Below are 26,443 nucleotides of genomic sequence, written 5' to 3' on the forward strand. Positions count from 1 at the left end.
AGATCTGAGAATTAAAGTGAAACCATTATGTGGGAGGAAGGAATATAAATGGAAACGAATAAGAAAGTATAGACAGCAATGACAGTCTAAGGCATGGTACTAATGATTCCAATTTCGGTATGTGGGCCTCTCACTGTTCTGGCCTCTCCCGTTGCAGAGCACAGGCTCCAGACACGCAGGCTCAACGGCCATGGCTCACAGGCCCAGCCGCTCCACGGCATGTGGGATCTTCCCGGACCGGGGCACGAACCTGTGTCCCCTGCTTCGGCAGGCGGACTCTCAACCCCTGCGCCACCAGGGAAGCCCATGATTCCAATTTTAATTTTTATTTCTTTAGAGATAGTCTTCATCATACATCTAAATAGCTTCAAGCCAAAGCCACAAAGATTATTTAAGTATCAGAAAGTATCCGATATAGTATTTAAAATCATGTGATTATATTCTGATCTACTGATTTAGCCCTGGGGTACCCAGTCTGTCACTCCATTAGTGATTACTGGTATTGTTAATTAGCAATTCTCCCTTGAAGTGATCCTTAGAGATTACAAGAATCAGCAATGCAGCCCAAGTTATTTCTGCTAACTTATTCTATAGGTGTTACTTCTTTTATTTTATACAAAGTTTTCCATAGCCACATGCCTTGGAAAAGACTAATTAAAATCATTGAAGGAAATATGATCAGCCAGACGAGGTAGAAAATAAATCTAGGGAAAAATCATTTAATACTTGCTGCATTTTTGTAATCAAATGCTTTTCTTAGATGCTGCAAATATATTTAACTAGAAATTATTAAGCAGAGGTAGGGTGATTTTCTCCATTTTACTTTCATGTATAATATGTTTAAATGTTCAATAAATAAAGTAAAAATCACATATATTAAGTAGGAAAAAACTAACAAGGCTTTATTGTAGATAGTAGGATGTACATAAAGAAGTAAGATGTATATTTAGTAGGCTGAGTATCTTGCTCTAAATCAAGGTGATTACCAGAATTATTTCCAGGCAACAGAGATCCACAGGAGGGAAGAGTGTGGCCAGGTTAGGCCTTGATATCTGTCTAATAAGCCTAAGATCAAAAAACATATATTCCATTTATAAAGACAACGTGACTACTACTTCCAAATAGTGAATCATAGCTCAGCAAGCTTCCTCAAAATGTATCTCTTTATGGAAAGCATAATCCCAAAACTAAAAATCTGGAAATCAAAATAGGTGATTCTCTTTAATAATTATATCCACACTTAATTTTAGTCAGCGTTTATGTCTTGTATAGTTTCTGGAACCTGAAATTACATTTTTCCTCACTTTAGAAGGGAGATGGAAATTAATGATTTTTAAAGTGATTACCCTTATTTAACTAAACTATGCTACTAAAGGTATAATTTTCAATCACACACACACACACACACACACACACACATACAATTACATATTCAGAATCCTGGAGCTTTTGTACCAGTTACTAGTGGAGAGAAGCCTCAAAAGTATCATCATGATGCAACTATTTTTCATTTTATATAATTTTCTTTTAAATTCTATTCAGTTTCTAAAATCTGTTTTGTTGGGTTTTTTTAAAGCAACAATTTTCAAAGTGCTCTCTTCTTACGTTATGGATTTAGTTCTTCATTTTTATCTTTGAATATTTCAAACATTTATTTTAAAGTTTCTTTCAGATTGCTTTGTTAGCACCAGCTTATCACTTGTGAATGTTCCAGTGACTTATTCTCAAGACAGTAATACCATCTTGTGATCTGGAATTTTTGCCAGTTCATCCTCAGAAGAACAGCCTCTTAAGCATTTCTACATACATTAGCCCTGGAAGGCCAAGGTGATCTTATGATGTTATCTTGCAGTTACTAAAGGCTGTACAGAGCATAAGTATATATTTTTAGGTATATAAAAGGGAGAATATTTCTAAATTGAATGTAAGAAACAGAAACACTGAAGTTATGGAGACTCACCTGGAGGCATGTAGCTAGTCTGTAGAATTTCTGAAATGAGTTTGTGATTAAATTTCCTACATTCAACAGGAGCATTTCTTTGCATGTGTGGGGATCAGGTAGGAGTTCACAGTAGGACTAACTTTAATGATCTTAGTGGTTTGGCCAAATATCTGAAATATTTTTCAAGGCACTACATCTTCTCAATTTCTACATTCTTGGAAGCGTATGTTTGTGTTCTGAAAGATGCAGTTACCGTTTTTTTCTCAATATACTAAAAGGATAACAGGGAAATATCCTCTCTCAAGTCACATGAAGAAACAGAGAACAATTTGAATTAAGATATTACTGAATATCACAATACTTAAAATAATGGCCTATGGAGTCAGAGACTTGGTTTTGTCACTGGCAAGCTATGTGATGGGCAAGTTACTAAATTTATCAGTAGAATTATATGTAAAATGAGAGCAATTATAACTTCCTTATTAGGCTATTACATAATTTCTTTGTATTACTCTGGGTTCTCCAGAGAAACAGAACCAATAGGACCTCTCTCATATAGATATATGGATATAGATATAGATAGATATAGATATAGATTGCTATCTATCTAGAATCTATCTATCTATCTGTCTATCTATCGAAGAGATAATACTTATTTTGAGGAATTCACTCACACAATTCTAAAGGCTGGCCATTCAAAATATGTAGGGCTGGCTGGCAGGCTGGAGACTGTGGTAAGAGTTGATGTGGCAGTCTTGACTCTGAATTTTGCAGGGCAGCAAGCTGGAAACGAGGCAGGATTTCTGTTATAGTCATAAAGACAATCCCTCTAAGGGTGCTGAGGGAGAATCTGTTCAGTTCCTCTCCCCTAGATTCTGCTGGTTTTCTGGCAATTTTTAGTATTCCTTGGCTTGTACTTCTCTGCTTTGGTCTTCACATGGCATTCTCTCTGTATCCTATTTTATTTTTATAAGAACACATTTGTATTGGAATTAGGGCCCATCTTAATGACCCTTTCTAAACTAATTACATCTGCAACAGCCCTATTTCCAAATAAGGTCACTTTCTCAGGTTCTAGCAGTTAGGGCTGTAAGATATGAATTTGGGGTGTCCACAATTTAACTCATAGTATCCCTGTAACAGAAACCACTCAGTAAATGATAGGTACTGTTTTTGAACATGATCAAATATTTAAGGAAGACTGAAGTTAGAGTTCTTTAAGAAAATAATATATAGATTAAGAACTTGAGCCAATTCAAGGAAAGAATGCTTATTGGCCTCTTATTTCAAGATGTCAGTAAATAAAATGATAAGATATGGTTCTTGCTAAAGGAGTACAGATTTAAAAATAAGAAGTTGTATTGGATCTAGAAAAAGCTACTGATAAATTGGAAAAAACAGAAATTATAGGAAAAGAAAATATATAGATTTTGAGAATATTTTAGCTCTTCCTCAATCTATGAGTTCACAGATTTATAGTTTCCTTCAAGAGGATAATATAATTTTGAAAGTCTTCAGAAGCATATCCTAAAGAATATTGCTTGAAAAGCTCACGAAGAAAAGGTATAAATTTCCCCATGCAGAGAAAAAGCACGAAAGGGAAGGAAATGGGAGTAAATGTAAGGTGTAGGATGGCTGTACTCCTTGTAAAAGAATTCTAGTGTTATGTTACTAACAGATTATGCTGATTTCTTGCAGGAATTCCACTTTTTCCCCACATCAAAGGGAAAAAAAATGCTGCATGATCAAATCCACTCTCACAACATTCTGTTCAAAACTGTATTCTTTCTTTTTGACTTTCATGTTTGGAAATACTACCCAATCCCAAGGTCCAAGAGCTCAGAAGTGATTTTATTTTCTCTTCTTATGTGTGTCTGAAGGTCAATAATACCTAATATGTGGGATGCCTTCTCCATCTCAGTAACATCTGTTGAAATTACATCTTTCAAGGCCAACTGTCAGAAATGCTGTTGGGTTACCACTGTCCAACCACTCGATTTCCTATTAGATCCCAATTCATACTGAATGTTGGTTTTCACTGTCTTGCAATTTTCTGATATTATTTATAATCTAATGTATTTTTACTTTGAACCCTTGTCGTCTGAGGTAATCTGAAAGACTCGTTTCAAAGAAGCTAACATAATGATTTTGTAAACTAGGTGAATAGCACAAATCCTAAAAGATTGTAGACACTCATGTTAGATGTCTAGGGAATAGATATAGGTAATAGAAAGAATCCTTCTAAATACATTCCTCTAGATATACCTAAAAAAATAAAAATAATAAAAGACATTGTGGTGGAATTTCCAAGAGGATAAGGATTGTACCATAGTCATGGGTGATTTCCAGGAAAAAGATCTAGTAAAATAAAAAGTTTACTAATGGAGAAGTCTTTCTTCCAGTATGACTTATATTCACACATGTGAACCCAATACAATACAGTGTGTCAATTATTTGTCTATATGTAATTATATTTCTAATGTTTGGATTTTGCCTTTATAAACTGTTGATTTAGGGTAGTATTAATTCTAAAATAATTTGATCTTCAACAATTTATTTAGAATAAAGATGCATTTTGCAACACAATTTTATAAATCTGAAAAAAATAAACGGATATCGAAAAGAAATGACAGCTGGAAATGAAATCAATAATAAGGATTGGAAATATTTAAGGTAAAATAGAACTTTTTAAATAGAGTAGTTATATCGCATTTTTAAGGAGCTTTTGATGCTGTCACTGAATTTATACTTTCAGAGGAGGTGTTAATTTTTGATGAACTGAAAATAATCCTTATATTCATAAGGATTACATCTTCATTGTAAGATGGTAAGAAATATAATGCCCACTAGTATATTTCTGAGAATCAGGAAGAGTGGATATTATTGGAACTTATGCAGTGTAGATACACAGGTGTGAATCTTTTGAATGCTTTTATGTGTTTATGAGATACTTTATTAACATTTTATTCTTTAAGCTAGATTGATATAAACTGTATAGCAGTTATTATTACTTCTTTTTTTCTATAAAGCATTTTTTTTTTTAAACATTTGAGGTCAGTGACCTTACAGCCAGACACCACCACCAGTAGCACTAAGGCCACACATTTTGTAAGGCAATTCCTTCTAAGGCATAGCAGGGGTCTACTTAGGCTCAAGTTTGTACACCCTCAGAAACCCACAATTACTGACAACACAGAGGGGTATTAGATATTACGATCAAATAATTCCAAACTGCCAAATCCAGTCATTCATGGAACCCTTGCTTACTTGAATTTTCCCTGACAGTAAAGCTGAGGAGCACTTCCCTCTGGAGTTTCTACCCTTCTGACTGCAGAATAGCTCTCAGTCTACATTTTCATTTTCTTTGACAGCATTCAAACCTCTTCACTTATTATTTTCCTATATCTCTTGCATATCTATATGAAAATCATCCTTTAATCTAGATTTTTCAAAATTTCTGTATATACTTGCATATAGTATTTAAGTTTAAAAATTACTACTGGACTTCCCTAGTGGCGCAGTGGTTGAGAGTCCGCCTGCCGATGCAGGGACCCGGGTTCGTGCCCCAGTGTGGGAATATCCCATATGCCACGGAGCCTGCGCGTCCAGAGCCTGTGCTCCGCAGCGGGAGAGGCCACAACAGTGAAAGGCCCACGTACCGCAAAAAAAAAAAAAAAAAAAAAAATTACTACTATTTCTTTAGTGAGACTCACTTCTCATTCCTAATATTTATTTGTGACTCTCCTCTTTGTGAATTGCCAATTGTTTGACTATTTTATGAGATTTCAATGAACCAGATTGTGTTTTTGTTGATCAAATCTATACTTTTCCTTTTACATTATTTGTTGCTGCGGCTGTATTCTAGAATACTGATTTTGATTTCTATTCTGATTAAGGTGTCCCTTACTTATTTCTGGATTGTTTTGTTCTTCCCTTTTTTCCTTTTTCACTTACTTACTTTAATTCATTTATTTTATTTTTATTTTACATTGGAGTATAGTTGATTAACAATGTTGTATTGGTTTTAGGTGTACAGCAGAGTGATTCAGTTATACATATACTATCTATTCTTTTTCAAATTCTTTTCCCATTTAGGTTATTACAGAGTACTGAGCAGAGTTCCCTGTGCTAAAACCTTTCTGGTTATCCATTTTAAATATAACAGTGTGTATATGTCAAAAATAAACTAAAACTTCCTTAAAGACCTAAAGGTAAGACCAGATGCTATAAAACTCTCAGAGGAAAATATAGGCAGAACACTCTGACATAAATTGCAGCAATATCTTTTTCCATCCGTCTCCTAGAATTATGGAAATAAAACCAAAAATAAACAGATGGGACGTAATTAAACTCAAAAGCTTTTAAACAGCAAAGGAAACCATAAACAAAATGAAAAGACAACACATAGAATGGGCGAAAATCTTTGCAAACGATTGCAACCAACAAGGGATTAATCTCCAACATTTACAAAGAGCTCAAGCAGCTCAATGTCAAAAAAAAAAAAAAAAAAAACCCAATCGAAAAATGGGCAGAAGACCTAAATAGACATTTCTCCAAGGAAGATATACAGATGGCCAAGAGGCATATGAAAAGATGCTCAACATTGCTAATTATTAGAGAATGCATATCAAAACTACAATGAGATACAACCTCATACCAGTCAGAATGGCTATCAGCAAAAAATCCACAAACAATAAATGCTGGAGGGGGTGTGGAGAAAAGGAAACCCTTCTACACTGTTGGTGGGAATGTAAACTGGTACAGCCACTATGGAGAACAGTATGGAGGTTCCTTAAAAAACTAAAAATAGGGCTTCCCTGGTGGCGCAGTGGTTGAGAGTCTGCCTCTGACTCTCAACCACTGACTCTGATGCAGGGGACACGGGTTCGTGCCCCAGTCTGGGAAGATCCCACATGCCGCGGAGCGGCTGGGCCCATGAGCCATGGCTGCTGAGCCTGCACGTCCGGAGCCTGTGCTCCGCAACGGGAGGGGCCACAACAGTGAGAGGCCTGCGTATCGAAAAAAAAAAAAAAAAACCTAAAAATAGAACTACCATATAACCCCGCAATCCCGCTCCTGGGCATATACCTGGAGAAAAACATAATTCCAAAAGATACTTGCACCCCAATGTTCATTGCAATGCTGTTTACAATAGCCAAGACATGGAAACAACCTAAATGTCCATCAACAGATGAATGGATAAAGAAGATGTGGTACATATATACAATGGAATATTACTCGGCCATTAAAAAGAGTGAAACAATGCCATCTGCAGCAACATGGATGGACCTGGAGACTATCATACTAAGTGAAGTTAAGTCAGCCAGAGAAGGACGAATATCATATGATATCACTTGTATGCAGAATCTGAAAAAATTATACAAAAGAACTTATTTACAAAACAGAAACACTCACAGACTTAGAGAACAAATTTATGGTTTTGGAGTGGAGGGAGGGTGGGGAGGATCAATTGGGAGTTTGAGACTGACATGTACACACTGCTATATTATTAGTTTGTGAACTTCATTTCTCCTTGTAGAATTTTTACACTGATTTTTTTGGCTTGTATTGTATACTAATGTGACGTGTGATATATTTATTCATTTATACAACAAATGATCATTGAGGATAAAACATTAGATACTGCACTACACCCTAGTATTTCAGTCCTCATAGAGCTTATATTCTAGTAGGGACAAGACAAACAATATAAAAGTAAACAAAAAATATATATATATATATTCTGTAAACTGGTGATAAATGGATAAAGAAATGGTGAGGAACAATTTAAAGGGGAGAAGGAGTGCTACTGATCATGAAAGTGCTAGAATGAGCCTGCAGATATGTAAGGGAAAGATGTTCCAGGAAAAGCAGATTTGGTGTATATAAGAAATGAAAAGAAGGCTTGTATAAAAAGGAAAATGGTAGAAGATGACATCAGAGAAGTGAGGATGGTGCCAGATATTATAGGACGTTTAGACCATTGTATGGAACTTGGCTTTTATTTTAAGTGACATAGAAAACCATTTATTTGATTGTTTGATTAAAAGAGATATATAACCTTTTTTGTAACCAGTCTCAGTGCTGTGGGTACACGCCTAAAAGAATGGATATCGGTTAGGGGCTATTGCAATAATGCAGTCAAGAGCTAATTGCAGCTTGGATCTGTGATATAGTAGTAGCTGTGGTGGCAAATGATTGATTCTGGATATATTGAATATAGAAGCAACAAGTTTTGATAATGAATTAGATGTGGTGGTAAACTAGAGTGGAGTTAAAAATAACTCCATAGTATTTTTCCAGAACTAATGGAAGGATAGAATTTGCATTTATAGGTTAGGGAGGATGATAGAATTTTGCTGTTTCAAAACGTTAAGTTTGAGTAACCTGAGATTAAACCCAACAGGTCTGAATACTTACTTGATGGATAGTAGTCAAGGCAAAATGCTATTCTGAAATTGCCTGCACTTTCTTTTCCTGTGGCTTTGAAGGTAGAAGCTAGCCTTTTTTTTTTTTTTTAAGGCATCTTCTCCCTTCTTCTTTACATTAACCATACTATCAAGCCTTTTTATTCATGCAAATATAAAGGAAGTTCTGAATATGGGATGGTGTCCAAAGACTGCTGCTTCTGACTGAGATATTAAGCATTTTGTTTAATAATGAACTACATCTTCATTCAAGACACAGGGGCATCTCTGATAAGGTTATTAGCTATATATGTTTTTTCTTTTCTTTTCCTTCATTCTTTTTCATTTGTCTGGAGACAGGGCACCTTGTTGGAAGTTGAGTTCTTCTAATCTATGAATCTATAGAGACAGATTTTAAGCAGGAGAATATTGTTCAGGCTAAATCCAAGGAAAAGGGACCTCTAGGTGGGTTCTAGCCAGTGGACTAGAGGAAAAATGAGACCTGATTATCTGCTTTTTAGATTTCATTCTATGAATTGTAATTCCTTTATGTTGTCTTCAAACATCTGATAATTTTTTTAAACAAGATAGGTTTGTTTTAGGTGTAATTTGGGGAATTAAGAGAATATTTTGAAGCATAATAGAGTAGGAAGAGCTGCAGCAACTTGGATAACTACTTACAGAAACAAAAGAGTTAAGTGGAGACACTTCAGAAGGATAGTTTTGTGGGATGTAAAGACACCCATCCTGGGGAATTCTCAGGAATACTGGGGTGGTGGAGTTGACTCCCTTCAACATGAATGATGGTTTCTCATGGCATATTATTTGGATATTAAAGTGAAGGCTTTGTCCACACACACCCACTACTACTTTCCACAGACACCTATTACCAATTCAGATGATTAGAGATATTATGACAAGTATATTAATCATATAACTAGCTGTTAATAAACTTTCTTATTAAATCTAATAGTTCTCAGTTGATTCTCTAGGGCTTCTAGATATATAACTGTGCCATTTGAAACTTTTTGTACTTTCCTTTTTAAGAGTTTTATCTCTTATTTCTGTTTCATTTATTCATGCATTGGCCAGAAATATCCAGAATCATATTAATGAATAACAGCAATTGCAGACATCTTTGCTTTCCTCTTGGTTTTAATGAGTATGATTTTTTTGTGCATCATCATTAAGTTTCATGTTGGCTCTTGATTTAAAGTACATATTTTACACAATTTTAAGGAAATTCACCTGCATTTATGTTTTTTTTATTTGTTAATATTAGTAAAGATTACTAAATGGCATTCAGGTTCTCTTGAGGTAATATTTTCTTATTGATATGATAAATGATTAATAATGATTCATTAATAAACTATCATTAAATTCCTAGATAAATCTTATTTTTTTATGGTGGATTTTAATTGTTTTATATATTTTTAGCTTTGGTTTCATGTAACAGAAACTCACATGTAAGAGATTATTAAAAAGGGAGGAAATTTATTGACATGTAATGAAAATGTGTAACTGGGAAGAATAAAATAGACTGATAAGCCAGATTTCTTCATTTTTTCACTCTTGTGACAAAAGAGTAGGGAGTTCTGGTCTACAGCTTCAAAAAAGTACACATGACAATGTAAAAGATTTTTTTATAAAACAAAAACAGAGTACTGTTAACAGAGGTAGTGGTAAGGGATACAAGGCAGGCAAAACTTTTTTTAAAATGTAGGACAAAATTACATGTATATTAAATATAATGCAGACTTTGGCTTGCTGATAGTTTATTTAGAATGTCCACATTTACATTGAGTGACATTAGTCACTGATATTTTTGATTCTATCTTTTCAAACTTTGTATAAAGATTAATATAGCTAAATAGAGGGCTCTCTGTCTGTCTTTCCTTATTTTCTTCATTCCCTGAAACATGTTATAGGCTGATAATCATGTTTGAAAGTGTGAAAAAACTCACCTGAAGAATCCTCTGCGTCCATGGCCCGTTGTAGAAGTAATTTTCTTCAAGATTATAGGTCCCTTTAGGTTGAATACAGAGTGTATTTTATTTATGTTTTCCAGAGGACTCATTGAATTTAATTTGCAAATGAATAAACAATGAATATAATGAGAAGTTTAGATTGATAAATTGAATTTATTCAAAATCAATTAGAAAGATAATAAATGCAAAATTTTAAAAATAATTATTTAAATAGATTCAATATTTGTTCACAATTTTACTTTTTATCTGTTTCTTTTCTTTTAAAGCATATTTCCAGGTATTAGTCCATTTTACTTTATGTCTGCTTTCTGGTTAATTATTTGTATTACGTATTTTTGCAGTTACATTTATTATTTACTTCTTGAGCTTAATGCTTAGATTGTGTCTTTTTTATTGGTGAATAATAAAGTACTGCAATTTTAAGATATGAGTTCATTTGTGAATTCATAGGTCATATGTTTTTACCCTTAAACCTACTTGCCTTCAACCTATTTTTTAAAAATGTACTGATGGCAGTTTTTAAACTTTAAACTTTTGTAAACTTCTTGCTCTATGTAACATTATTGTGAATAGAACAGAATTATTACTTGAACAGAGCCTAGAACATACTAGCATCGTATACATATTATTATTTTACCAAATATATGATCTATGTTTTTGAAATATTCGGTAGATCCTAAAAATAAAATAAGTTTATTTCATTTGTTAGTGAAGTAATTTGTTATATATCTACTACTTAATTTTATTTTTATATTATCTAAGTGCATTTCTCTATTTATTTTGATTGCCTGACTTGTCATAGACTGAAAGATATTTGCTAAATATCTCCCAATTAATTTATATTTCTTTGCATTTTTCTTGTATGCTAAAATATTTTGTTTTATTTATGTTGCAGCTATATTATTTGACACATAATTATCACTGATTCATTATGGATTATGAATACAAATTTATTTTCTCATAATATTATATCTTTCTTGAATTCTACTTTGTAGGATGTTAAAGGTTGAATTGTTTCCTACTCAAAATTCATATGCTGAAGTCCTAATCACCAGTACCTCAAATGTGACCTTATTTAGAAATAGGGTCATTACAGATGTAATTAATTAAGAAGAGGTTGTACTGGAGTAGGGTTGAAACTACTCTAATATGACTGATGTCCTTTTATGACTGATAAGAAAGTTGGACACAGACATGCATGCACAGAGAGAATGCCATGTGAGGAGATACAAAAGACAGCCAAATTTACAAGGGAGGAATGACAAAGGCTACCAGAAGCTAGAAGAGAGGCCTAATATAGATACTTCCTTAGAATCTTCTAAGGGAGTATGACCCTGCTGACACCTTGATTTTAGTCTTCTGGCCTTCAAAACTGTGAGATAGTAACTTTCTATTTTTTAAACCACCTAATTTTTGGCACTTTGTTATGCAGCCTAGAAAACTAATACATAGAATAATATTTTGGGCATTATTGATTTTTTTCCTTTGGTTATATTTTTGACTTCTCTGATACGTCACATTCTAGATTCTTATTTGCAACCTTACAGTAAGGTACATTTTGGTCTGAATAACTGAAAGATGAAGTGGCATTTGTCAAGATGGGGAAAATCAGAAAGAATAATTGGAGGGGGAATTATTAGTATGGTTTTTGATATGTGAAATTTTTAGATACTTATTAGGCAGTCCAGTAGATTTGTGGATTATATTTGGATATTTGATTCTGAGGTTCAGAGGAGATAAAATTTGACATTGTCAGGGGCATGAATATAAATTCAGAACTGAAGAAATCTGAGAACTGAGGTTTCTTTACATATTTCTCTAAATATGTAAGTAGGAGAGATGAGGAGAGTCAGCAAAGAGGCTGGGTATAAGTGACAAGTCAAGAAGAAAAATACCGGGCTTCCCTGGTGGCGCAGTGGTTGAGAGTCTGCCTGCCAATGCAGGGGACACGGGTTTGTGCCCCCGTCCGGGAGGATCCCACATGGCACGGAGCGGCTGGGCCCGTGAGCCATGGCCCCTGGGCCTGCACGTCCGGAGCCTGTGCTCTGCAACAGGAGATGCCACAACAGTGAGAGGCCCGCATACTGCAAAAAAAAAAAAAAAAGAAAAGAAAGAAAATAAAAATACCAAAAGGGAGTCCTGAAATACAAATGAAGAAAATGATTGAAGGAGTTGCAAGTGACCAACCATCAAATGTTGTTTCTAAGTCAAGTAAGATGGTATAGAGAATCAACATCAAATTTAGCAAAGAGGAGGTCACTGTTGACCGTGACAGTGGCATTTTTGTGGAGAAGTAAGAAAAAATGATTTATTGCAGGGGGTTCACATGAAAATAAAAGGAGAGGAATTGGAGGTAGTGAATATAAGCAAGTTCTACAAGTTCTAGTCTTTGCTCTAAGAATTAACAAGGAAATAGAACAGTAAGTAGACAGGAATATGGACTCAAGACAGATTGACTTCATTTTGTTTCATTTGACTTTATTAGAAGATCAACACTGTGAGTATATGTTGATGAGAGTGAGGTATTAGAGGAAATAATTGATGATGCTAGACATAGAGAGGAGAACTGCTGCAGCAATGTCCTTGAATGGTGAGCAGATGTGAAAATAAGGGTCCAAGCAAGCAGACCGCCATTATGAAGGAGCACAGACGCTTCATGTGAAGGAAAGGGGGAGAAGGAAGAGTATATGGGAAAAAGTGCAGGTAAATTTCAATAAAATAGGCATAAAGATCTTTAGATGAGGGTGAAGACAGAAGCTAGTATTGTCTAGAAGAGTGTGAGCATATGGACTAGTGTAACAGTCCATAAAAATGAGATTCAATAACCCCAGTGGGAACAGTCCCAAGACTTTTTCAGGGTTTCAGAGATCCTCCCTTTTCTAACTGCATAATAATGTGTGGTGGAGTTTTCTTCATATAACTGAAACAAACAATGACACAGAAGATGATATGAGAACCTGACTGTCTTTTACTAAGGCATACATTAGAAGATATTTGCAAAAATGGAAATAATGTCATTCATTACTAAGTTTTTGCTTTCAAAAATACACTTATTTCTCATAAAAGTGCTATTTCACAAGCTTTGTATTAATTACTGAATCATAGTAGAATACTAGTCTTATTCTAATTAAAAATGTGTACATTTACAACAAATACTACTAATAATAGTAATTTGTGGGCATCAACAATATACTGAATATTGTAATAAACAACATGTAGTTATTTACTCCTCAAACAGGGATTCAAATGTTTTCACAATAAGTTTACATTATTAAATTTTGACAAGATATATGTCAAAACAAGAAGAAAAAACACATCAAAACTCCTTAATATTGTCAAGCAATATTGTGACTGACTTGCAAATGGGCAAGAATGATCACTAGGTGTCTTGTCCACAGTGCTCTTCTAGTTCTCCACTTTCCATTGTCTTTTAAGCTATTTGCAGTTTTATAAATTATAAAAATATGTTTGTAATGCAAATTATTATTGTCCATAGAAACATAAATAAATGTTATTGTGTCTGGTGAAGATGCAACTGATCATTGCCTTGTGGATATTGACCACTTTTGTGTCTACTTATAAATTCATTTCAGCATTCTGGATTGCCTAACATGTGTGTTCTTTGAATTCTCCTTTGCATTGGTTTTAACATCATATTGGTTTCCTCACTAATTAATGAGCTAAATGAATTGTTGACAAGTGTTTATTTTATATTTTTATGAGACCCATGCTATTATGTTTTAAAAATTATTTTCTAGTAATATTGTGCCAAAATATATATTTTCTTCTGATCAGTCAAAAATACAATATTTTAGAAAATGATAACAGAAAAGACAAGTGGTTCTCAGATATTCACAGAACACTGTATTTTCCCTGTATTTCACAGTCTGAAGCTCAACATACAAATGCACTTTGGGTGAAGGGGGGATGTTGGTGGAAAGGGGAGGCTGAAAGTTAAAGACATTCAAAATCGAACAAAAGTTGTTTCTGATCTTATCATTTCATGAGAGGGTATTTTAGCCGCAAAATTTAAGAAGAGTATAAATTTAAAATAAAAATACCTTTTTAATAAAAATAGTTTATATTTGAGAGTGTTTTTTCCATCAATTGTATTTTTTTCACCTCACTGCACACAGGTGAAAACATTGTCAGAGGTTCCCATTAGGCCAAGGACCAAATTTAGAGAAACTGAGATTTAACAAAATACTTAGATGATTAAGGCTTTCTCTGACTTGCTTAAATTAACTATATGCATATAATTGTATCCGCTGTTTCACACTGCATTGTAATTATCGTTCTCCTCCAGCAGACAGTGAGCTTCAGAAGGTTATTTGTTAGAGACTGCTAGCTGTCAAACAAAATCCCTTTTTCCCATCTTCCTTGCAATAGCTAGAAACTTGGCTGCCTATCTATATTACATTTCCAGTCTCCCTTGCAATTAGAATTGTCATGTTTGCTAAGTTTTCTCAGATGGGAGGCAAGCAGATATAAAGAGTGCACTTCACTCAAGGTCCCTTAAGAGAATGGGCATGCCTCTTACATAATCTCTCTTTACTTCCCCTTCCCACAGTTACAATCTAGATGTGGTGGCTACCTAACTGTGACAATGTAGTTGGGGATGGTGAAAAAAGGTGAAAAGAAACTGGGTTTCTGAATAACAATGTGGAACAGATCTCTCTGCTATCTTAGAACTGTTACACAAGAGAGAAACAAGCTTCCATCTTCTTTAAGCTTCTTTAACTTAGCTTTCTGCATTATGATAGCCTAGGCTTAGGCTAAATAATAAAAGATGGAACTATATTTTTATTCATTTTAATATCTCAGTAGGCTGGGATGATGATTGCCATATAAATACACAATAAGTGCTTCTCAAATTAATAAATGACTGTTGTCATAACTGCATGAGAAATACATTGGTACGGTCATTTAAGTGGGGTTTTTACTCAATTATAATAATTGTTACGTAAAGATAATATTTGGTGTAACACTTAACATTACAAGGCCTTGTTATATATACTAAATAATATAATGCTTATAATCATCCTTTGTTTTGGAAATGATGATGATGATGATTATGATTTTCATTTACAAATGTGGAAATTGAGGCTAAGAAGTTGTGACTTTCCCAAGGTTTAACAGATATTTATGGTGGATACTGAATTTGAACCCCACTATATTAATATTCATTCAGATGATAATATTTAAGTAGCATACCATATTTGGGTAAGTGGCCGTTTTAACACAAAGATTTATGTAGAAGTTGGATCAATCCCAATGTATGTTTCTCTCAAAGGGTGCACTTTCAGAAACAAAGAAATTATCAAGATAACTTTTACAATCCAATCTGCTCAAAGCTTAATAAATTGATCCACTCTCCTCTTACCTCACCTCCCTCACACAGTCATTTCAAACCCATCACACAGTACAAAATAAAATTCTTTTGGAAACATTTCTGATCCCTTCTTTACAAAAGTGTGAAGTTTGAGATTGAATACATGAGGGTCAAAAACATATCAACTGACCACATGGATTTAACTTCTTGATGGATTCTGATTCTATTATTTCTATGACTGAAGCATTCCAAACCATAACTTCTCTGCCCACTTACTCTTTGGACAATGCTATTCTTTTCTCTGAATCATATTTGGAATACTTCATCTAGTTTGTTTCTTAATAACACAAAGCATGGTTCTTTCACTTATTTATAAGGGAAATAAAGACTAGGGGGCTTCCCTGGTGGCGCAGTGGTTGAGAGTCCGCCTGCCGATGCAGGGGACACGGATTCGTGCCCCGGTCTGGGAAGATCCCACATGCCGCGGAGCGGCTGGACCCGTGAGCCATAGCCGCTGAGCCTGCGCGTCCGGAGCCTGTGCTCCGCAACGGGAGAGGCCACAGCAGTGAGAGGCCCTCATACCGCAATTAAAAAAAAAAAGAGTAAATACCCATCACAGTCAAAGACTATCTATTTGGCATGGGTTATACATTATTTCCACAATATTTGGCATATACTAGGCATTTTTCTTTGTGAGTTTATTCTCTTTATTGATTACAAATACTTTTTTTTACTTGCTTGTACACAAGATGATATATCATACCTTGAAATAAGCTTTCATTATTTTTCCTGTATATTACCTTTATACACTACCTTCATCATTGCAACATGTATTTGCATATTTTAACTCTCCACATGAAAGCTTAGCAATATGATTTTAGCAGTTCCCATTTGAATTGCTATTTCAGCTTGATTCAGGAGGCAGTGAGAGCATCCTCAGCCAGTCAGGTACACAATGGCAAAGTATTACTTCCAACACTGTAGAGGCAAGGAGACTTCTAGGTTATTATTGGCTTTAATTATCACTCCCATAAGCTGTAATATTCTTTACTTGTGGTGAAGCAGCACTCTACAGAGTGTGAAATCCTTCCCTGCTTTTGAAAATATCCAAGAAATGAACTGAATCACTTCACATGTCCTATAACAACTGAACACCCACTGATAAGTATAAGCAAGGGACAAATTTATCATCACCAATAGAAAATAGGCTTTTTGAAAGTGAGATTTGAGACATCTAGCTGGTTGCTTACTACCAGCAGTGATCAGCAAAACTAAATCCACTTTCTTTTTAAACTCAGAGGCATTTTATTTCCCCTGATTGGTATTCAAGTCAATAAAAAAGCACAATCTTTTTTTTTTATGTTTGTACTTTATTTATTGCTATAAAATTTAAACACTAAAATATCAAGATAAATGGTTCTCATAGTTACAACCATTAATTTCCAGTCCTACTCTCATCCACAATGTCTGCTTTTTTTTCCTTCCATCAGATGCTTCCAGTACAAATCAAACCTGAGGATTTGAATAGGCTCCATTTAGTCTCTCTTCTGAAGGCCCAACTCACATAATCCTGATTTCTTTGCCTCTTAAGGTAAGGCTTATATAAACACTCTGCACAAAGACATATGCTATTCAGCCCGAAATCAGTGCATAGTGATTCACTTCCCAGTATTACCTCAGGGTTTCAGCAAGTCCTTTGGCTCTCATACTAAGACCACAGTGAATTTCCTTCTAGCTCCATGCTCTGAATTTCAATCTAAGGGGAAAAGTCTATTAAAGGAAGATAATAGAAAAAAATGAAAGCAACTATATGTAAGTTTTGAGATATTTGTTAGAAACTTCTCATTCTTTATTTTAGCTGTCTAAATAATATGCCAGAATTTTATTATAAACTGAAAGATTCAAAAATATTTTTAAGTTCAGTAAATTTACTTTCAAAATACATTTAACATGGCTGTTTAGCCTAAAAATCATCATTGACAAAGGACATCAGATTTCCTCATTTATATTAATTCTTACTGAAAGAATTGGAAATTTTTCTCGAGCATGGTATTTTCATTTCTAAGTCCAAAAGCTATGATTGACATATTACTATATTAAAAATTCTGTAATTGTCTTTAATGTAGCAGGTAGACAATGATATGGCAAAAACATATGAACACAAGACTGTCATTTACTGATGTTCAATGTTACATTTCTTGTGTGTGCCTACAATTTTTAAATCCTGTAGTTCTTAAAATTATAGGTATGAAAACCACAAGCTAAATCAAATCAGAGAAAAACAATAACTGTGAAATCAGTTTCTTTTGCTTTGACTATCTTGTTTCTACTGATGTTGGAAATGGAAAAAGTTGTAGTGGTTTTATAAATGATAGAGTAGCCTTGATCTTAGAAACAGGAGATTTTAAAGCTTCTCTTCTTGGAGAAAAATTATTTTGTTTTTACCTTCTCATGTGAGTGGACTTTACCATAGAGCATATTAGCAATCAGAATACTTACAGAAACTCTACACATTTTAATTGCATGGTTATTCATAAAGATGACTTTGATAATCACATATATTTCATACAATTGTCTATTTCCTGTCTTCTCTGTATTTTCAGAAACAACTGTTTTAACATAGTATATGACATAGCACAGTATTGCATTATACGTAGTGTATGGATTTCTAGGGGTAAAAAAAATGTATGAGGAAAAGATAAATTAAAACATTGCTAAATGGCACCAAAGGGAATAATTTTGCTTTAAACAAGTATACCAAGTGAATATGTAGAATATTTCCATAATTTAGACTAACACTTTCCTATTTCTTAGAAAATAATTCGACCATATATTAGATTGAGTAATTTAATATCATGAACATTTCAGAATGGGGAATTCTCTTGCCAACTTTCTGAGCTGTGTTCTAACAATGGCAGGTACCCCTGTTGCTTACCATGTAAGACTAAATATGCAAATATTCTCTGTGTTATGGCACTTTAGGGCACCTGGAGACTTGCCATTTGTGCTATTATGATAAGAGCCAGAAGCCAATTTCCTCCAAACCATGTATTTTGAGATAGAGAACATTAGCCAGGAGCAGTCAAAATGACAAGGCAGTAAGTATATGAACAGAATGAACATCCAGCAAAGAAGTTTAAAGGAATATGAATGCAATAAAAACTGGTAAAAACTGCCCAATGACTTAGGTGGTGGACTATCTTCGAGTTTTAAACACTTTGAGAGAGGGTGTGTGAATTATTGTTCCAATTCCGTGGTATTTTTTGAGAGAAATAGGAATCTGGTCTGGCTGAAATAAAAATGGCATGAAAATGTCAGCTGAGCCTTTGAAGATTTAGGTTATGCTGCTCTGAGATTTAGGTGATGGCACATATCAGTAACCTAAGCAGTTCATTTCATGCTCTGATTTCATCTTCAAGGGAAACTATTTTAGACGTAACTCATAAGAAGAAGAATTAAGAACCTTCTCGTAATAACCATGCTGTCAAAGACCAATTTAAGTGGAAATGCTTAATTAGGATTTCTAAGAGAAGAAGATTTTAGGGAAACAATTCAAAAATAGAACTCAAGTCCAAATCCACAATGCATTCATTTTAGCTCTTCTTTAGTTCATTCATCCAATACACATTCTGCTATTGTTGTTTGCTTTAGTATAACTGGCACATTTAAACAAAGACATTATCTTGAACTCTAACCAATTTTGGAGTTGTAGCAAGATGAACTTTTCACTTATTGTTATTACTAATTTATAGCAAAGAAGACTAATAAAAGTGACTAACAACACTGGATGAGGTATTTTACAAAAAAAACAGATTATTATTACTTAGGCCACCTTTCACCTTTTGCGTCCCTCACTAGCAAATGAAAATTCCAGGTTCAGAGAATAATGAGAGTTGAAGAATGAGTAGTTCATGGATATGAGGAGTATGTTCCTAACCTGCCACTCAGGCCTCCATGGAACATAGTGGGACAAAATACAGTAATTTTTCGAACAGTACCTATACAGCAAAATAAGAAAGTACCAACATGTTAGAAGAGTTATGTAGAGTTGACATTGAAAATGGCTATTTGGTGTTTGGTATTTACAATTTTCAAACTATAATAAGTTAGATTTCTTGTTACTTTTTTTAAAAATATCTTTATTGGAGTATAATTGCTTTAAAATGGTGTATTAGTTTCTGCTTTATAACAAAGTGAATCAGTTATACATATACATATATCGCCATATCTCTTCCCTCTTGCATCTCCCTCCCTCCCACCCTCTAGGTGGTCACAAAGCACCTAGCTGATCTCCCTGTGCTATGTGGCTGCTTCCCCCTAGCTATCGGTTTTACATTTGGTAGTGTATATATGTCCATGCCACTCTCTCACTTCGTCCCGGCTTACCCTTCCCCCTCCCCATGTCCTCAAGTCCATTCTCTAGTAGCTCTGCATCTTTATTCCCGTCTTGCCCCTAGGTTCTTCGTGAACATTTTTTTTTTTTGATTCCATATATATGTGTTAGCATACGGTATTTGTTTTTCTCTTTCTGACTTACTTCACTCTGTATGACAGACTCAACGTCCATCCACCTCACTACAAATAACTTAATATCGTTTCATTTTATGGCTGAGTAATATCCATTATATATATGTGCCACACCTTCTTTATCCATTCATCTGTCGGTGGACACTTAGGTTGCTTCCATGTCCTGGCTATTGTAAATAGAGCTACAATGAACATTGTGGTACATGACTCTTTTTGAATTGTGGTTTTCTCAGGGTATATGCCCAGTAGTGGGATTGCTGGGTCATATGGTAGGTCTATTTTTAGTTTTATAAGGAACCTCCATACTGTTCTCCATAGTGGCTGTATCAACTTACATTCCCACCAAGAGTGCAAGAGGGTTACCTATTCTCCACACCCTCTCCAGCATTTATTGTTTCTAGATTTTTTGATGATGGCCATTCTGACCGGCGTGAGATGATATCCCATTGTAGTTTTGATTTGCATTTCTCTAATGATTAATGATGTTGAGCATTCTTTCATGTGTTTGTTGGCAATCTGTATATCTTTTTTGGAGAAATGTCTGTTTAGGTCTTCTGCCCATTTTTGGATGGGGCTGTTTGTTTTTGTGATATTGAGCTGCATGAGCTGCTTGTATATTTTGGAGATTAATCCTTTGTCAGTTCCTTCATTTGCAAATATTTTCTTCCATTCTGAGGGTTGTCTTTTCGTCTTGTTTATAGTTTCCTTTGCTGTGCAAAAGCTTTTGTTTCATTAGGTCCCATTTGTTTATTTTTGTTTTTATTTCCATTACTCTAGAGGGGGGTCAAAAAGGATCTTGCTGTCATTTATGTCATAGAGTGTTCTGCTTATGTTTTCCTCTAAGAGTTTTACAGTGTCTCCCTTACATTTAGGTCTTTAATCCATTTTGAGGTTATTTTTGTGTATGGTGTTAGGGAGTGTTCTAATTTCATTCTTTACATGTAGCTGTCCAGTTTTCCCAGCACCACTTATTGAAGAGGCTGTCTTTTCCCATTGTATGTTCTTGCCTTCTTTATCAAAGATAAGGTGACCATATGTGCATGGGTTTATCTCTGGGCTTTCTATCCTGTTCCATTAATCTATATTTCTGTTTTTGTGCCAGTACCATACTGTCTTGATTACTGTAGCTTTGTAGTATAGTCGGAAGTCTGGGAACCTGATTCCTCCAGCTCCTTTTTTCTTTCTCATTGTGGCTTTGGCTATTCGGGGTCTTTTGTGTTTCCATACAGACTGTGAAACTCTTTGTTCTAGTTCTGTGAAAAATGCCATTGGTAGTTTGATAGGGATTGCATTGAATCTGTAGATTGCTTTGGGTAGTAGAGTCATTTTCACAATATTGATTCTTCCAATCCAAGAACATCGTATATCTCTCCACCTATTTGTGTCATCTTTAATTTCTTTCATCAGTGTCTAATAATTTTCTGCATACAGGTCTTTTGTCTCCTTATGTAGGTTTATTCTTGGGTATTTTATTCCTTTTGTTGCCATGGTAATTGGGAGTCTTTCCTTAATTTCTCTTTCAGATTTTTCATCATTAGTGTATAGGAATGCAAGAGATTGCTGTGCATTAATTTTGTATCCTGCTACTTTACCAAATTCTTTGATTAGCTCTACTAGTTTTCTGGTAGCATCTCTAGGATTCTCTATGTATAGTATCATGTCATCTGCAAACAGTGACAGCTTTACTTCTTCTTTTGCCATTTGGTTTCCTTTTATTTCTTTTTCTTCTCTGATTGCTGTGGCTAAGACTTCCAAAACTATGTTGAATAATAGTGTTGAGAGTGGGCAACCTTGTCTTGTTCCTGATCTTAGTGGAAATGATTTCAGTTTTTCACCATTTTGGATGATGTTTGCTGTGGGTTTGTCATATATGGCCTTTATTATCTTGAGGAAAGTTCCCTCTATGCCTACTTTCTGCAGGGTTTTTTTTTTTTATAAATGGGTGTTGAATATTGTCGAAAGCTTTCTCTGCATCTATTGAGATGATCATATGATTTTTCTCCTTCAATTTTTTAATATGGTGTATCACATGGATTGATTTCCGTATATTAAAGAATCCTTGCATTCCTTGGATAAACCCCACTTGATCATGGTTTATTATCCTTTTAATGTGCTGTTGGATTCTGTTTGCTAGTATTTTGTTGAGGATTTTTGCATCTATGTTCATCAGTGATATTGGCCTGTAGTTTTCTTTCTTTGTGACATATTTGTCTGATTTTGGTATCAGGGTGATCGTGGCCTTGTAAAATGAGTTTCGGGTTGTTCCTCCCTCTGCTACATTTTAGAAGAGTCTGAGAAGGATAGGTGTTAGGTCTTCTCTAAATGTTTGTTAGAATATGCCTGTGAAGCCATCTATCTGGTCCTGGGCTTTTGTTTGTCAGAAGAGTTTTAATCACAGTTTCAATTTCAGTGCTTGTGATTGGTCTGTTCATACTTTCTATTTATTCCTGGTTCAGTCTTCGAAGGTTGTGCATTTCTAAGAATTTGTCCATTTCTTCCAAGTTGTCCATTTTATTGGCATAGAGTTGCTTGTAGTAATCTCTCATAATCCTTTGTATTTCTGCAGTGTCAGTTTTTACTTCTCCTTTTTCATTTTTAACTTTATTGATTTGAGTCTTGTCCCTTTTTTTCTTGATGAGTCTGGCTAATGGTTTATCAATTTTGTTTATCTTCTCAAAGAACCAGCTTTTAGTTTTATTGATCTTTCCTATCATTTCTTCATTTCTTTTTCATTTACTTCTGATCTGATCTCTATGATTTCTTTCCTTCTGCTAACTTTGGGGGTTTTCTTTGTTGTTCTACTTACTTTAGGTGTAAGGTTAGGTTGTTTATTTTAGATGATTCTTGTTTTTTAATGTAGGATTGTATTGCTATAAACTTCCCTCTTAGAACTGCTTTTGTTGCATCCCATAGGTTTTGGGTCGTCATATTTTCATTGTCATTTGTTTCCAGGTATTTTTTGATTTCCTCTTTGATTTCCTCAGTGATCTCTTGGTTATTAAGTAGTGTAATGTTTAGCCTCCATGTGTTTGTATTTTTTACAGATTTTTTCCTGTAATTGATATCTAGTCTCATAGTGTTGTGGTCGGAAAAGATACTTGATATGATTTCAATTTTCTTAAATTTACCAAGGCTTGATTTGTGACCCAAGATATGATCTATCCTGGAGAATGTTCCATGAGCACTTGAGAAGAAAGTGTAATATGCTGTTTTCAGATGGAAAGTCCTATAAATATCAATTAAATCTATCTAGTCTATTGTGTTATGTTTTTTTTTTTTTTTTTTTGGTGGTATGCGGGCCTCTCACTGTTGTGGCCTCTCCCGTTGCAGAGCACAGGCTCCGGACGCGCAGGCTCAGCGACCATGGCTCATGGGCCCAGCCGCTCTGCGGCATGTGGGATCTTCCCCGACCGGGGCACGAACCCGTGTCCTCTGCATCGGCAGGCGGACTCTCAACCACTGCACCACCAGGGAAACTCCCTATTGTGTTATTTTAAGCTTGTGTTTCCTTATTAATTTTCTGTCTGAATGATCTGTACTTTGGTGTAAGTGAGGTGTTAAAGTCTCCCACTATTACTGTGTTAATATCGATTTCCTCTTTTATAACTGTTAGCATTTGCCTAAGTGTTGAGGTGCTCCTATGTTGGGTGCATATACATTTATAATTGTTGTATCTTCTTCTTGGATTGATCCCTTGATCATTATGTATTGTCCTTCTTTGTCTCTTGTAATAGTCTTTGTTTTAAAGTCTATTTTGTCTGATATGAGAATTGCTACTCCAGCTTTCTTTTGATTTCCATTTGCATGGAATATCATTTTCCATTGCCTCGCTTTCAGTTTGTATGTGTCCCTAGGTCTGAAGTGGGTCTCTTGTAGACAGTACATATATGGGTCTTGTTTTTGTGTCCTTTACCAGTCTTTGTCTTTTGGTTGGAGCATTTAATCCATTTACATTTAAGGTAATTTTCGATATGTATGTTCCTATTACCATTTTCTTAATTGTTTTGTGTTTTTTATTGTAGGTCTTTACCTTCTCTTGTGTTTCCTGCCTAGAGAAGTTCCTTTAGCATTTGTTGTAAAGCTAGTTTGGTGTTGCTGAATTCTCTTAGCTTTTGCTTGTCTGTAAAGGTTTTATTTTCTCTGTCAAATCTGAATGAGATCCTTGCTGGGTAGAGGAATCTTGGGTGTAGGTTCTTCCCTTTCATCACTTTAAGTATGTCCTGCCACTCCCATCTAGCTTGCAGAGTTTCTGCTGAAAGATCAGCTGTTAACCTTATGGGGATTCATTTGTATGTTATTTGTTGTTTTCCCCTTGCTGCTCTTAATATTTTTTCTTTGTATTTAATTTTTGATAGTTTGATTAATATGTGTTTTGGCATGTTTCTCCTTGGATTTATCCTGTATTGGGCTCTCTGTGCTTCCTGGATTTGATTAACTATTTCCTTTCCCATATGAGGGAAGTTTTCAACTATAATCTCTTCAAATATTTTCTCAGCCCCCCTTTCTTTTTCTTTTTTTCTTCTGGGAACCTTATAATTTGAATGTTGATGTGTTTAATGTTGTCCCAGAGGTCTCTGAGAATGTCTTCAATTATTTCATTCTTTTTTCTTTATTCTGCTGTGCGGTAGTTATTTCCACTATTTTATTTTCCAGGTCACTAATCTGTTCTTCTGCCTCAGTTATTCTGCTATTGATCCCTGCTAGAGAATTCTTTTTTTTTTTTTAAGAGAATTCTTAATTTCATTTATTGTGCTGTTCAGCACTGTTTGTTTGCCCCTTAGTCCTTCTAGGTCCTTGTTAAACGTTTCTTGTATTTTCTCCATTCTATTTCCAAGATTTTGGATCATGTTTACTATCATTATTCTGGATTGTTTTTCAGGTAGACTGCGTATTTCCTCTTCATTTGTTTGGTGTGGTGGGTTTTTGCCTTGCTCCTTCATCTGCTGTGTGTTTCTCTGTCTTCTCATTTTGCTTAACTTACCGTGTTTGGGGTCTCCTTTTCGCAGGCTGCACGTTCGTAGTTCCCGTTGTTTTTGGTGTCTGCCCTCAGTGGCTAATGTTGTTTCAGTGGGTTGTGTAGGCTTCCTGGTGGAGGGGACTAGTTCCTGTATTCTGTTGGATGAGCCTGGATCTTGTCTTTCTGGTGGGCAGGTCCACATCTGATGGTGTGTTTTGGGGTGTCTGTGACCTTATTATGATTTTAAGCAGCCTCTCTGCTAATGGGTGGGGTTATGTTCCTGTCTTGCTAGTTGTTTGGCATATGGTGTCCAGCACTCTAGCTTCCTGGTTGTTGAGTGAAGCTGGGTGTTGGCATTGAGATGGAGATCTCTGAGAGATTTTTGCCATTTGATATTACATGGAGCTGGGAGGTCTCTGGTAGGCCAATGTCCTGAACTTGGCTTGCCCACCTCAGAGGCACAGCCCTGATGCCTGGCTGGAGCACCAAGAGCCTGTCATCCACATGGCTCAGAAAAAAAGGGAGAAAGGAAGGAAGGAAGGCAGGAAGGAAGGAAGAAAGGAAGGAAGGAAGGAAGGAAGGAGAAAATAAAATAAAATGAAATGAGATAAAATAAAGTTATTAAAATAAAAAATTATTATTTTTAAAAAATTTAAAAAGTAATAAAAAAGAAGGAAGAACGGGGCTTCCCTGGTGGCGCAGTGGTTGAGAGTCCGCCTGCCGATGCAGGGGACGCAGGTTCATGCCCTGGTCCAGGAGGATCCCATATGCCGTGGAGCGGCTGGGCCCGTGAGCCATGGCCGCTGAGCCTGTGCATCCGGAGCCTGTGCTCTGCAATGGGAGAGGCCACAGCAGTGAGAGGCCCGTGTACCCCCCCAGAAAAAAACGACGAATGAAAGAAGAGAGCAACCAAACCAGAAAACAAATCCACCAATGATAAGAAGCACTACTAAAAAAAAAAAAAAAAACGGACAGACAGAACCCTAGGACAAATGGTAAAAGCAAAGCTATACAGACAAAATCACACAGAGAAGCACACACATACACATTCACAAAAAGAGAAAAAGGGAAAAAAAATATATATATATATCATTGCTCCCAACGTCCACCTCCTCAATTTGGGATGATTTTGTCTATTCAGGTATTCCACAGATGCAGGGTACATCAAGTTGATTGTGGATATTTAATCCGCTGCTCCCGAGTCTGCTGGGAGAAATTTCCCTTTCTCTTGTTTGCACAGCTCCTGGGTTTCAGCTTTCAATTTGGTCCCGCCTCTGCATGTAGGTCACC

This window comes from Lagenorhynchus albirostris, chromosome 11, assembly GCF_949774975.1.
Source record: "Lagenorhynchus albirostris chromosome 11, mLagAlb1.1, whole genome shotgun sequence".
Taxonomy (NCBI): Eukaryota; Metazoa; Chordata; class Mammalia; order Artiodactyla; family Delphinidae; genus Lagenorhynchus; species Lagenorhynchus albirostris.